This window comes from Equus przewalskii, chromosome 31 (assembly GCF_037783145.1).
Source record: "Equus przewalskii isolate Varuska chromosome 31, EquPr2, whole genome shotgun sequence".
In the NCBI taxonomy this organism is placed as follows: Eukaryota; Metazoa; Chordata; class Mammalia; order Perissodactyla; family Equidae; genus Equus; species Equus przewalskii.
Window position 1 is genome coordinate 7,646,454 of NC_091861.1, and position 14,455 is coordinate 7,660,908.

The following is a 14,455-nucleotide window of genomic DNA, read 5'->3' on the forward strand; positions in this document are numbered from 1 at the left end:
ACAAAAATCGCACAAAAAGATTCCACTCCAGACCTGAAATTAGAAGGTGTAAGTTTTGAACCTGGACCTGTCATCATTGATCCAAATCTCAGGGGGCACGGTGGCTCCCTGCTCTGGCCTCGAAGGTGCATTGTTGGCATTTGTCCCTGTGCAGGGACGTCTATGTGGGCGGCCCTTGATTCCTGACTCAGACTTTAGGAAAACAAACCGACAAGCAGCGGAGGAGGCCCTGACTCTGGGCCTCTAATGCCCTCGAGCTCAGTTCAGGATACGCTTCCGTGAAAGGAGGAGGTTTCTCTCTTGGGCAAATGTAAATAAGCATCAATGATTGACCATTGACTTGCATAGGAAAACGCTTCCTGCGCTTTATTGCCTTTGGAATACAAATCCCACGGTCACTTGCCGACTGTGTGTCTTCGTCATAGGATCTGATTCTGGAAGAGACCTTAGAGGTCATATAGTTGAACTCCAGATGTCCTAATATCTGTCTTCTTTCAGAATGCTTCAAGGTAGCGGGATCAAAGGATTTGTCACAACTATAGTGCTGTGGTCTGGAATGCGTTCTCCGAGTGCGGCCCCCCACCATCTGACGGCCGCAGCATCACCTGGGAACTTGTCGTAAATGCCAGTTCTCAGGCCTCACCCCAGACCTGCAGAATCAGGAACTCTGGGGATGGAGCCCACAGTCTGTTTTAACCGCTCGTCCGGATGGCGCTAAGTTTGAGGACCACTGTTCTATTGGAAAAGCATACATTTACAGAGGGAGGAAGCTGGGTGGGGAGGGAAGCTTGAGTGTACTTAATATTCACATAAATAGCCATTTTTGTCCTTCCTTCGCAACTCAATTTCTTCACGTGAAAATGAGAAATTACCTTATTTTGCCCACTCCACTAAAAGAGTGCTGACGGGGGCCTAGAAGAATATTCTCTGTCTACCTGTCTCTCATCTCATGACGGAGCTGAGAGTCTGCTGGGAGAACGGCCCTCCCGCCAGTGCCAGGCTCTCAGCCCAGGAGGCTGCCAGGCAGGGGCTCCCCTGTGCAGTCCGAAGCAGCCTGGCCGAGCCGCAGTCAGCCAGATGGCAGCTGGGTCGCTGCCCGACGACAGGGAAGGAATCTGCTGGTGTGCTCAGGAGTCCCGCCTGCCAGCCTGGGAGACACCTGGTCGGGCAGTCCACTCAGGGTCAGAATTGCTGAGGGCCTGGGGCCTTGCAAAGCAAGGACAAGCGTCCTGAATCACCTTCCCTGGGCTGTTATCAGAATACATGGTGAGGCAGGGTGTGCCCGATGGGCTAGGAGCCCTTTCAGAGCAGGGCATAATATGAAGACTATTCACAGCGATGTGTGTTTATTGATTACGTGTGAATGACATTTTCCTATTTATCTTTCTGCCTTCTGCAAATTCAACTGGGATTTCTTGAGGAAACAGCCATTACCTGGACTCTGTAACCCTGCCGCTGGATGCCTAGTGAAGTCATTTGACACGGACAGTGTGTGGAGGCAAGGTAACTGTTTATTGAAACCCTTGGGGAGGCAGTATCGCCTGATGGTTAGGGGTGGGAATCTGACTGCCCGGCTTCTGCATTAATTTGCTGTTTGAACTTGGGAAAATTATTTACCCTTTTTGTGCCCCAGCGTTTCTACAGAAAAAAAAAAATCAATAATAATAATATTCACTTAGCAAGGCTTAAAAGAGATAATCCACCTAAGTGCCTGGTATGTAGTGAGCACTGAATACAACTCAGTCCCCAAACCCATCCTGACCCTTCGTGCATCTGCATCTCCCCTTCTGCCATCTGCTCTTTGGAACCTGCCCTGTGCCCAGCCCCCCCAGTCACAGACACCGCCTGTGCCTCCTCATTCCCCAGAGTCCACCTCCTATGCCACCCCTCCCTAGAGAACCTCTCCATCCGCCGGCCCCTCGGCCACGCAGCAGCACTGTTTTTATATTTTATTCATCACATTTCCCTCTCAGGTTTCATAATGTACAAAGGACCTCAGATTACTTATTTTTCGTTTTCATTTCTGTATCCCTCTGAAGAGCCTCCTGAGAGGCCTCCTAGACTGAGCATGTCGATGTTAGGATGTTTTCCTGCCACAAGGACCCAAAAACCCAATTCAGGTTGACTTCTGGAGTAAAAGGACTTATTGCTCATGAAACTGAAAATTCCTGAGGAAGTTCAGGCTTCATGTGTGGTTCGATCAGGGTGCAGGCTCTGTTTCCTGGGATTCCCTCAGCTCTGGTTTCTGAGCTGTCATTGCTGTTCTCTGTATAGGCAGTAGCAACAAGTTGGGCTACACACCCAGTCCAAATCCAGGGGGAGAATGCATTTCTCCAACCAGCAAACGGAAGTCTTTAACTTTACTCTGATCAGGCCAGTTCACATCAAGTATTTATCCCTCCATGCATAAGGGATAACTGAGGCAAGGGGATGGGATTACCCCAATCAGTTGGAGCCTGCCCTGGAAGGAGGGAGTGTGCACCTCTCCCTGAACTGCCAGCTGCTCCACAGTGGGAACGCAGAAGACAAATCTGGGGATGTTGGAGGAGGAAGTGGTAGAGAAAGGATGCGGGGCAGTAAACCCTTTATTGCCTATCACAGTACTCAAACTATGCAGATTAAATAAAAGAACACGTGAATAAACAGCCGTATCATTTGTTTTCATCCCACCGGTCTGCTAGTCTTTATATCTTTGCCAGGCAGTTTCTGAGCAGCTTTCTGGATTGCACTGAACTGCTGCAACAAAACCACCGGCCTCAGGGCACTTAGAACTCAGTGTGCCTTCTCAAGGCCCATTTCTATATCTTTTCTTTTATTTCATCTTTTTAGCCTCAGAATTGGATTAAACACATCCTCATTCTTCAACCACGTTTCTCTTTTATTTATTCAGTTATTTTAAATCTGTAACAAGCTCCCAGACACTCACCCCCAGTAGACACTCAGCTGCCTTCCCCCGCCTAAGGGAACCCGTCGCCCTGAACCCTGCGTTCTCATCCACTTGCTTTTCTTTTTATATCATTTTATTTCATCTCTATGTATTCTTAAAAAGTATGTTTTTATTCCAGTCACTTTTAACTATATGAAGAGGGTCTCATGATGTCTGCAATCTTTTGAAATTTACTTTTTTCACTTAATATATTGCTAAGGCTCAGCCATAGTGTCACCCGTAGCTGTATTTCATTTGTCGTCACTGCTGACTCACATCCAGGTGAGAGTAAAACACAGCTTCTCCATCTACTCTCCTTCTGATGGGCATTTGGGTTGTTTTGGGGTGTTTGTTACTGTGAACAGGAGGTAGGATGCTTATAAAAGATCAGCAAGGAGCTTCCTGATCTCTACCCCCTAGACGATAAAACTGCTGAGAAGCTACAGTAATTAAAGCAGTGCGGCACTGCTGCGGGGACAGACAGATGACCAAGGGAATAGAGTGGGATGGTAGGAAAGTTTGCCGTACGTCAGAGGCGGCAGTTAAGACTAGTGGGGAAAGGAGAGACTAGTCCATAAGCGGAGCTGGATAAAATTATTATCCGTGTGAAAAAGGAGGAAGTTGAATCTCCACCTCAGACTCTAAGTAGAAGTCAATGCCAAGTGGATTAAGATCTTAACCATCAAAACCAGAACGTAAAAACTCTAATTAGAAAATACAGGTGAATCTTTTAGACTTTCAAGTTGGAAAAGACTTCTTAAATAAGACACGAAAGCGTTTAACTAAAAAGGGAAAACTGATAAATTGGACTATATTGAAAGTAAGAACACTTGTTTGCCTATAGATTTTATGCAAACAATCACCAGGACTACAGATTACTCTGCTGCTTTTTACTCTACCCCCATAATAAACCTTTTATAATTCGTGATTAGATTTGAGTATAAATCAAATCTCAGCTGGCTCCGTAGCCTTAAAGAGAACCATTGTTTCCTGCAAATTGTAATGGTCTCATTGGAGCCACATGGCCCTGTTCCCTCGGCCTGGTTCACCTTAGCCAGGTGTTCCTCTGGCTTCCTGATTGCCCCCTCGCTCCTACTTGCACTGTGAACATCAGAGCCTTTACAGACGGGAAACAGTGACGGGAGACAAAGGATAAAGTCTGCTGTAGTAAAACGAACGGGACATTATGCCCGCCCCCAAATCCAAATTTTAAGCTACAAAAAATTGTTTCCAATGAAGCTAATGAAAACTAATAAACATTCCTTCCTCAAATACTTACTGAGCACCGACTGTCCAGCAGACATGGTGCTAGAAGCTAGAAATATGAAAATAAATGAAACGGAGTCCCTGTCCTTAAGGAGCCTACAGTCTGTCACAGGAAGACACGGAGATGGTGGGGCAATGAGAGTTGCTGGTGCTGTGTTAGAATTGTCCCGGGGTCCTGTAGGGAGCAAAGAAAGGGATGGTCCACCGCACCAGGGAGGGCACGGGACATTGAAGAAAGGTGGGCATAGGAGAAGCTTGAAAGACCAATTTGAACAAAGACATGAAGGTGTGAATAATGAAGTCAATACGGAGAAATGTAAGCAGCCAGCATGGTTGAAGCATAGAGTCCAGTGGGGGAGACTAGAGCAGATTAAGTTGCAGCATCAGGCAACGGCCAGTTTGGGCGTTTGAACTTTTGCCTAGAAGCTACGAGGTGCCATTGAAGAGTTCTGGGCAGGAGGTGACATCATTAAATTTGGTTTCGGGGAGATCACTCTGGCAGCAGGGTGGGATGTGGGTGGAGGGGTTTGAGGATGCTGGCAGGGGGCTCACTCAGGCCAGAGACCATGTTGGCTGAAACGAGGCCTTAGCAGTGGTGGGGGAAGGGCTGGGAGAGAGGCATTTTTGGGGCCCAAATGAAGTGAAGGATTTGGCCATTGATTAGATTTGGGAGAATGACAAAGCACAGGGATGTGCAATGACTCTCAGTTTTACAGACTGAGGCCCGGGTAGCTAGATGGTAGTACCGGTCACTGAGTTAGGAAATATGAAAGATAAAGCAAGTTGAGGGGAAACACGATTGACCTTGAGATACACAGGGACATCCCAACAGGAGAGAGATGAGGAAGACGCCCATCATGGTGTGCCGAGGAGCCACGGTGAGGGCGGGGCGGGGCAGCACAGAGAACCCTCTGAAGAACCTGGCCAGGAGGGAGGGGACCGAGAGTGGGAGTGTCAGAGGGCACAGCGTGGAGGAGGATTTTGAAGTTTAAGACGTGAAACATAAACATATATCCAGGCTTTGAGAAAGAAGCCAGTAGAATTGGAATGGTTGGAAATCTCTGATGGAGGAATCCCATATCTCTTTCTTACATCCCGTGGGGGTTGAAATTTCAAAGAAAAGGGAATGGTATTTCCAAGAAGCCACTCTTAGCCTAAAATGAGTCCTGGACAGTGTCAAAATGATAACGTAGACCCTCTTGCGTCCTGGACAGCAAACAACAATTCTGATGCACAAACAAGGTAGATATCCAACATCACAATAGTCACACAAAGGAGAGTAATGACAGGCTCAGACCTATCCACGAATATCATAACAGCATCCAGCCCTTTTCACTGGGCTTTTCTATTTACACAGATCAATGATGCAAACACACAAGCATTTTCCAGATTCATGCAGATAACCAGAGACTATCATTATGAATTCATAACACAGACATGGACAGGCTGCATGTGAAACCCAGATATATAAAGGGGAAGGTGAAGAAAAGGAATCTGGCAAGAAGTATGTTGTCGCTAAAGACACAACGGGAATGAGTTCTTGCTGCTTGGTACTCCACAGTGAGCTTCAGGTTTTCTGGCAGGAATAAGACACCCAGGATTCACCAAATGTCTTCTTGTTTCTTCCTCCGTGATCTTCGCTCTTCCAGACTGAGATTTCTCTATGAGGACCCCAGGTCACTATGAGTAGACAGGGAACCATCTATCCATTCTGCTTCCTCAGTGTCTCCTGCCCCATCTCTTCTTTTTGCTGCCACTGTGTACAGGCCTTCATTCCCTCTGGACCTTGACAGTAGCCTAATTGTAGACAGGACTGAAGAGTAGGTCTTTATACTGTAGATTCAGTCAGATCCGAGTGGAAATCTTGGCTCTGACACCTAACTGCTGTGTGACCTAGGTGAAACCACTTAACCTTTCTGAGTCTGTTTCCATACTTGCAATATAGGGATAGCTACTCAGTCAAGGGAGGCTATTGTTGTTGTTTGTGCCTCCAATCTCTCTCCAGGGTTATTTTTCTAAAGTACAGATCTGATCCTGTCTCTTCTCTGTTCAAAACCTGCTGTGCTCTCTCCTTCCTTACAGATTGAGGTCTGGACTTCTCAGCCTGGTGTTAAAAGCCCTATTTACCTCTCCAGCCATTATCTTCTACAGCTTCCACCCTTTCCCTTGGCTATGCAGGCTCTTACATCAGACTTCTGGCCATTCTCTGAACCCTGTGCTCCCCTCCTCTGGGCCTTTCTATAAAGTGCGTGTGTGTGTGCGCACGTGCGCACTCCATCAGCCTATCAACGCATACTCATTCAAAACCCCAAATATTTGCCTATCTCTCTCTCTCCCCTACGTGCCTATAGGGTGTAGTGTGTGTGTGTGCGTGCCAATGACAGCGTTTGTTGGTTTGAGATGATTTAAGAATGATTTTTTATTTATTATGGTTTTAGAGCATCTGGAGAGCCGCCCCTTCCCTTTCTTGTCTTGGTATCTCTCTGTCCAGTCGCCTGTCTCTCATCTCTCTTTTTCTGCACTTAGGAGGTAAGAAATGAATGGTTGTTAAGTTGAATCGAACAACCCACTCCCACTGCAGGTCTCTAAATCTCCAGCTGAGCTACGATGACACAGAAGCTCATCCCGACACAGTAGATTCTTTTGTGTTTATCGACTCTGCACATGAGTGTGAAGACGACAAGTAATGTCACTGTGTTCGGTTATTACCTTCTCCTCCAAGAGGCAGCAAGAAGGAAGACTTAGCTCACCAGCCCGGGTCCAAACAACAAGAAAAAATATTTCAGGTAAAGTGGATTTTGATGGCCTGTGGAGAAAAATGTGTTCGTTTTTACAAATTAAAATGAACTGAGCTCCATAACACCCTGAGGAATTGGAGGCAGTGCCTTTGTGGTCAGCATCTCTGGTTTGTATTTAGAAACCCCATAGGTTAATATCCAAATTATATAAAGAACTCCTACAACTCAACAGCAAAAGACCCTGAATAATCCAATTAAAAATGGGCAAAGGACCTGAACAGACATTTTTCCAAAGAAAATATATGCATGGCCAACAGGTACCTGAAAAGGTGTTCAACATCACTAGTCATCAGGGAAATGCAGATCAAAACCGCAATGAGATATCAGCTCACACCTGTTAGGATGGCTATTATAAAAAAACGAGGGATAGCAAGTATTGGCGAGGATGTGGAGGAAAGGGAACCCTTGTGCACAGTTGGTGGGAATATAAATTGGTGCAACCACTATGGAAAACAGTATGGAAGGTCCTCAAAAAATTAAAAATAGAACTATCATACGGTCGAGCAATTCCCCTTCTGAGAATATATCCAGAGGAAACGAAAACACTCTGTTGAAGAGATATCTGCACCTCTATGTTCACTGCAGCATTATTCACAATGGCCAGGACATGGAAGCAACCTAAGTGCCCATTGATGGATGAATGGATAAAGAAGTTGTGGTATGTATACACAATGGAATATTATTCAGCCATAAAAAGAAAGAAATCCTACCATTTGCAACCATATGGATAGACCTCACAGGCATTGTGCTAAGCGAAGTAGGTCAGCAGAGGAAGACAAATACCGTATGATCTCGCCAATATGTGGAATCTGAAAAAAAAAAAACTCACAGAAAAAGAGATCAGATTTGTGGTTATCAGAGGCAGGGTGTGGGGAAGGAAGGTGGTCAAATATGCGAACTTCCAGTTAGAAGATAAATAAGTACTTGGGGTGTAATGTACAACATAATGACTACAGTTAACACTGCTGTGTGGTGTTAATGAAAGCCGTTACGAGAGTAAATCCTAAGAGTTCTCTTCACAAGGGAAAAAAGCATTTTTTTTCTTTTTTTTTTGTATCTATGAGATGACGGATGTTAACTAAACTGATTGTGGTAATCATTTCACAATATATGTGAGTCAATTCATTATGCTGTACACCTTAAATTCTACAGTGCTTTATGTCAATAATATCTCAATAAAACTGGAAGAAAAAAAGAGACCCCACAGTTAACCAGACTTCGACCTCAGCCTTTTGTGAATACTGCTCCTAGTGTGTGCATATAGGGGTAACTTGAAAAGGAGTTCCATAGTCAAATAAGTTTGTGAAATATTGGATTAAACAAAGATAACAGAATGTCTCAGGGCTTTTATCATGTTAATGAACTTTGTGAATCTCTACGAGGGAGCATATAGTATGGGAGTGTTCCCTAATTTATTTGAAAATGGAATTCTTTTTTTTTTTTCCAGGAGAAGATTTGCCCTAAGCTAACATCTATTGCCAATCTTCCTCCTTTCTGTTCCTTTTTTCCCTCCCAAAGCCCCAGTACATAGTTGTAAATTCTACTAGTTCTTTTTTTTCCCAAAGATTTTATTTTTTCCTTTTTCTCCCCAAAGCCCCTGGGTACATAGTTGTATATTCTTCGTTGTGGGTCCTTCTAGTTGTGGCATGTGGGATGCTGCCTCAGCGTGGTTTGATGAGCAGTGCCATGTCCTCGCCCAGGATTCGAACCAATGAAACACTGGGCCACCTGCAGCAGAGCGCGTGAACTTAACCGCTCAGCCACGGGGCCAGCCCCTCTACTAGTTCTTGTATGTGAGCCACCACCACGGCATGGCTACTGACAGACAAGTGGTGTGGTTCTGCGCTTGGGAACTGAACCTGGGCTCCCGAAGTGGTGTGCACCAAACTTTAACTGCTAGCCCATCAGGATTGGCTCTGAATATGGAATTCTTTTATAATAGTGCATTGTGGTGACCTAGGGTTTCATGGAACACACTTTGGGAAACACTGCTTTAATTTAATATGAATATCATTTGGAGACTGTGTATGAAGTTTTTGCATCTCCTAATAGCAGCACGTAATGCACGTTACTCCTGTCTTTACACCAATGTCCAGAGGATTGCAACAGACATTACAGGGTAAATATGCATTTCACATCCTTTATGAACCCTTTCTATAGCCCAGATACATGGATTGTAGACGTCTAGTAAATATTCAGAGGAAAGCCCTCTACTAATTTATGGAAAATGAGAGAATTTTTGTGTCATTTTCATCCTTATTTTCTTATCCAGGGCGGCACAGATTGCCTGTCTTTCAAGGCTCTGGGTAATTAAAAGAGAAGTTATGTGTCGAAAACAATGTCATGTCACAGTAACGAGGAGGAAATTGTTTACTTGGACACAAGCAGTCCGTCCGACCCTCCATTTGAAACACCTTGAAGAACAAAAGTTATTTGTGGGGAGCGCCTAAACAGCTAAGACTTTCACTATCTGGAACTTTCGGGAAGCATGCTGTTCTGGATAGTTCAGTTTTCTTAATTGTTAGGGTTTAACCCACATATTTATGAATGTTCAGAAATCTGCCCTTTTTGGTGGACTTTTCCTAAAGTGCATCCTCCTGCCTTGTCATCGTCACCAGGGCACACTGAACATCCCTGAGCCCTTCCTTCAGGAGTCAGGACAATGCTCTCCCTCCACTGTGGTGCAGGAATGTGTTTAGGGTCTATGGTGTTGTGTCACATTGTTTGACCCCATACAAAATCTTCCCCAACAGCAGTGTTAGTTTTGTTTTGTCTTTTTACATGACTCTGGCGGCAACTGTTACTTCACATTCTTGTCCCCACTCCAGCCTCTTGCAGCCCTCGTTCTGCTTTTCATTCTTCGTGTCTTTCCACTTCGTAGACTTTACTTCACTTCAATTTACTAATTTTCTGTAGGCTGTTAAGCAGGCCACCACACTTGCTAGAATCCTTTTTAAAATAAGATGAATCTAGGGCCAGCCCCGGTGGCCTAGTGGTTAATTTGGGTGTGCTCCGCTTCCGCAGCCCAGGTTTGGTTCCCGGATGTGGACCTACACCATTCAGTCAATGGCCATGCTGTGGTGGCAGCGCATATACAAAGAGAGGAAGATTGGCAGTAGATGTTAGCTCAGGGCAAATACTCTTCAGCAAAAAAAAAAAAAAAAAAAAAAAGGAGAAGAAGAGTCTAAGGGTTCTATGAGAAAAATGCACAGACTTTAGCTGTGTAGAGCCCTTTGGGTTATTTCTATTTTTCATTTTTTAAAACCACGTTTTAGGTAGATGAGTTAGCCAGACAGCTGACTTATTAAAATAAATTTAGTTAATTTATTTAAACTAGCATCCTAATTCAGTTGTCTAACGACTCCTGACATTTTAATTGATAAGGTACAACACTTTTCAAAAGGTTCAAAAAACCTCAGAGAATTTCACAATTACGAACTTTGACCACACCCTGTGGTCAAAGATGACTTCTGACAATTGTAGCGTAGCCGTCACACATGCAGAAGCAGATGTGTCTCGCAGTCACATGAGTTTCCTGGGTTCACACAGCAAAAACTCTGGCGAGTAAGAAGCATCTGAGTTTTAATAAGTCTATTCACCAAATAATGTTTCCCCTTCAGTTGCCAAAGTAAAATTAAGTAAAATGGTGAAGGTTATTTCTTTATCAAAGATAAGCCCAGTTAGTGGATGTGATGGTTCATTTGATGTGTCAACTTGACTGGGCCACGGGGACCTGGGTATTTGGTTAAACATTATTCTGGGTGTGTCTGGGAGGGTGTTTCTGGATGAGATTGACATCTGAATCGGTAGACTGAGTAAAGCAGACTGCCCCCCATAATGTGGGTGGGCCTCCTCCAGTCTACTGAAGACCTGAATAGAACAAAAAGGCTGACCCCCCTTCCAGCAAGGCGAATTTCTGGGTCTTGAGCCTACTGGCCTTCAAGCTAGAACCACAAAATCAGCCATCTTCGGTTTTCAGTCTTCAGCTTGCTGACTCACCCTGCAGATCTTGACACTTGTCCACCTCCATAGTTGCATGAGGTGTGAGCCAACTCTTTCTAAGTCAATCTCTCTATCTATGTCTTTATCTACATCTATTGGCTCTATTTCTCTGGAGGGACCCTGCCTAATACAGTGGACATACTCTAATGCCAACTAATGAAAGAAAAAATCCCCCCAAAGACCTACCACTTCTCCAGCAGGAAAATCCCCTTTGAAAGTCTTGGCTATGCAGAATTCATAAAAATTTATTACAGATTTTTATTGACTGGAGAGAAATTAAATTTCAGTGCTGAAAAAATTCCAGTGCTGAGATACTACATTTCTGGAAAATGGGTGCTATGCCAGTTTTGCTTTATAATGCAGTGAACAGCAGGACAGGAACTAAAATTGTTCAATGTATCAACATTATCTGATAGCGATGTAAGAATGATTATAACCAAGAAGCCTTTGGAAACTAGCGTTATCGTGATACTGCAAACAAGGTAATATTTAGGGCAATCAGGGATGATAGATTTATTGATGTCAGCCCACCCTGAATGAAGAGCCTTTCTTCTTGCTGATACTACAAAGAGGTGGGCTTCCGACTGTGGGTCCCCACTGACTGTGGGTTCCGCTTTTGATCTCTGCTCTGCCCCTTGTCTTCTGCCCTTTCATGTTCCTTCCTGGCAGCAGGGCTAAATACAAACCTCTTCTACCTCTCAGTTCCACCTCGCCCTTGACGTGTCCTGTTTTCTTCTGTTCAATAAAGGAAGGAGGGTGGAGCCTTTCCTGGCAGCCAAACATCTTGGGTTCTTGCTTTAGGTTCCACCTCCCACACCATCCACCACCCAGGGCGGACTACAGAGCACTTACCCAGAAGCTGTTTTTCCATCCCAGGAGCTGACCTCATCGTTCCTGGGGTTGGTGCCATCTATAAGCCAACACTTGCCAATTTGGGAGTTTATAGCAGTTTTGTGGCATGGGAGGAGTCAGCCTGGACTGTTGTCTTTTGTCATAAAGACGGCACTAACAGCCTCCTTTCGTCTCCTCTGAGCATGGACATGGCTGAAAACACAGAAGCACCACTTGCATGTCACACATGGATACAGTCCACGAATTCACTAGTTTCGGGAGCCTTGCTGTCTATTTATGAAAATTGCCAGAGCGTACAGCTCTGCTTCCTGTTCTTGCAGACCAGCATGACATTTTGGCTCAATGGAGCCCCTGTCATGGGTTGCCACACAAACATTGTCTAGTGCTGTCATTTCCTGGCAGTGAACAATTATTCCACATCGCCTCAGGATGCTCTTACAGTGTCCTTCTCGAGGTGGCTGAACTAGTCCTCAAAAAGCAAATGTATAGCTAGAGTCACTCTTCAGGAGAAGAGGGCAGGAACAAAGCGAGAACACCAAATATGGTCCTAGGAGCACGGCTGCACTATTTTGATAGTAGAGGAACTGGTCCCCACCCACTCACCACTTAGTTGTCACAACCCTACATGTGTCTTCCTGTCCTTCCTTACCTAACACCATGAGGTGGGGAAGGTGGCAGTAGTGTCTCTATTTTTCCATAACCATTGACCAGCCTGACTACATAACATCATCTACTGTACACCACCACATACTCTCAGCCACCCACCTAATCATCATCTGTATTTCTAGATTTTTCCATTGATGTGCACTGTGTTCTTGGCCATGGCCCTAACTTTAGATATCTCAATTTCCTCATTATTTAAATAAATTTAATAATGATCAATCCACTTGACTTCTGCATCCTTAGGAAAGAAAGTGTTATATTAGTGCAAAATACTTTTTTTCAGATGTATATTGGGAATAATTAGATTTACTACGTTAGTAATTCATCAAGTATCCAACTAATATTTATTTAATGTCTACTTTGTTTTTGTCATGGTGCTACGTGATCATTGTGAGGGTTTAACAACAGATTAGATATTGCTCAGGAAATTTGTGTCTTGGAAAAGTTAATAACAATAGTTCTTTTTTTTTTTTAAATTTTTCCTTTTTCTCCCAAAGCCCCCCCATACATAGTTGTATATTTTAGTTGTAGGTCCTTCTAGTTGTGGCATGTGGGACGCTGCCTCAGCATAGCTTGATGAGTGGCGCCATGTCTGCGCCCAGGATCCAAACCAGTGAAACCCTGGGCCACCGAAGCAGAGCACGCGACCCTAACCACTTGGCCACACGGCCGGCCCCGCTATTTCATATTTTAAATGACAAATGCCTAGTCAATACTTGGGATTTTTTAAATAATAGGGGTTTAAATGCAACAAAGGAGTAAAAAGCGAACAATTTCATTCAGAATTGGGGTTTTGGAAGGACTAGACATAATGGAGTAATAAATGTGGACTTTATCAGAAAGGACTAACCCACACCCTATGCAAATCATTGCCCTGAAGCAACATGTTATGTAAACCTAAACTGCTCCTTTATCTGCTTACTCGTAGGAGAGGAAGATCCCAGACCTTGGAAATAGCCATTTTTGATCCCCAGAAAGAAGAAATCCTGAATTAACAAAGAAGAGGCTTAGGGCTCAGGTCTCTGAAGTCACTTGCTCAGGGACCCTGGCGATGGAGACCTGGGAGGGAGATTATAGAAAGACTCAAGGTTTCCGGAGTTTGGACTGCTTATGTAAACTTGGTGAGACAGCTACTGACCCCAAGGTCACCGTGACACCCCCTTTCGCAAAACACTGCTCTCTAGGTATAACATCTTTACTATTTTGGGTAATTTTTCTTTATCTACCGGAATCTCCATGGAGGCCCTTTCTCTCTCATTTCTCTCCTGTGTAAGTGAAATAAAGAGTTAGAATCTATAACTTTACAGGCCTTGAAATTCTATTTTTGTTCATACTGCCACAGTGAAATGATTTCTGAATTTTCTGTTGCTTTCCCTTCAGCCATGAGTTTCATTTGCCAAGTATCTGAATAGCAGAGGATTCGATTCTGTGCGCCGATACATTTGTGTTTAGTAGGCACAGATCTCTCTCGATAACCATCCTTTCTTCACACTAGTGGCTTTTAAACCGTTCAGGATTTTAGAAATACCATAATCTCAGCATATTAAATATTAAGGGACTCCTTCAGATTCCCAGAGCCTTAAAGGGATGCTATTCAAATCGGTAAGAGCGCGTTTCCATGGTGCAGAATCGAAGTTACGCAGGGCTTCTTGAAGCAGCAGGACTATAAGCGTCACTCCCGCCGCTGCCTTTCACAAGGGCCCACTTGTTGGGAAATATTTTGAAAACAGAGCTGAAGTGGAGATAACGCAGAGCGCAAACAGGCGGAAATAAGAATAAACCGAGCGTGGCTGGCAGAAACCGAGAGCTTGGCAGTTTCTGCAAAGGAAGAGAAGGCTTGGCAAGCCGGGGGGAGGAAAACCCCCCAGGGCCGTTGTTTAGAGACCTCCCGAGGGCGTTTCCCTTGCCCCCAGGGCTGGGGGAGCTCCCCAGGGCAGAGGAAGCAGCC

General features: G+C 44.6%; 1 long non-coding RNA gene across 1 annotated transcript; it reads right to left on the reverse strand.

Moving 5' to 3' along the window:
• Nucleotides 1–6,593: 6,593 nt before the first annotated feature.
• On the reverse strand, nucleotides 6,594–12,091 carry LOC139080680 (uncharacterized). The gene is made up of 3 exons (XR_011535382.1): nucleotides 11,845–12,091; nucleotides 7,701–7,799; nucleotides 6,594–6,998 (listed from the first exon to the last, which is right to left on the reverse strand). It is a non-coding gene; the product is annotated as an uncharacterized lncRNA (long non-coding RNA).
• Between the last annotated feature and the right edge of the window lie 2,364 nt (nucleotides 12,092–14,455).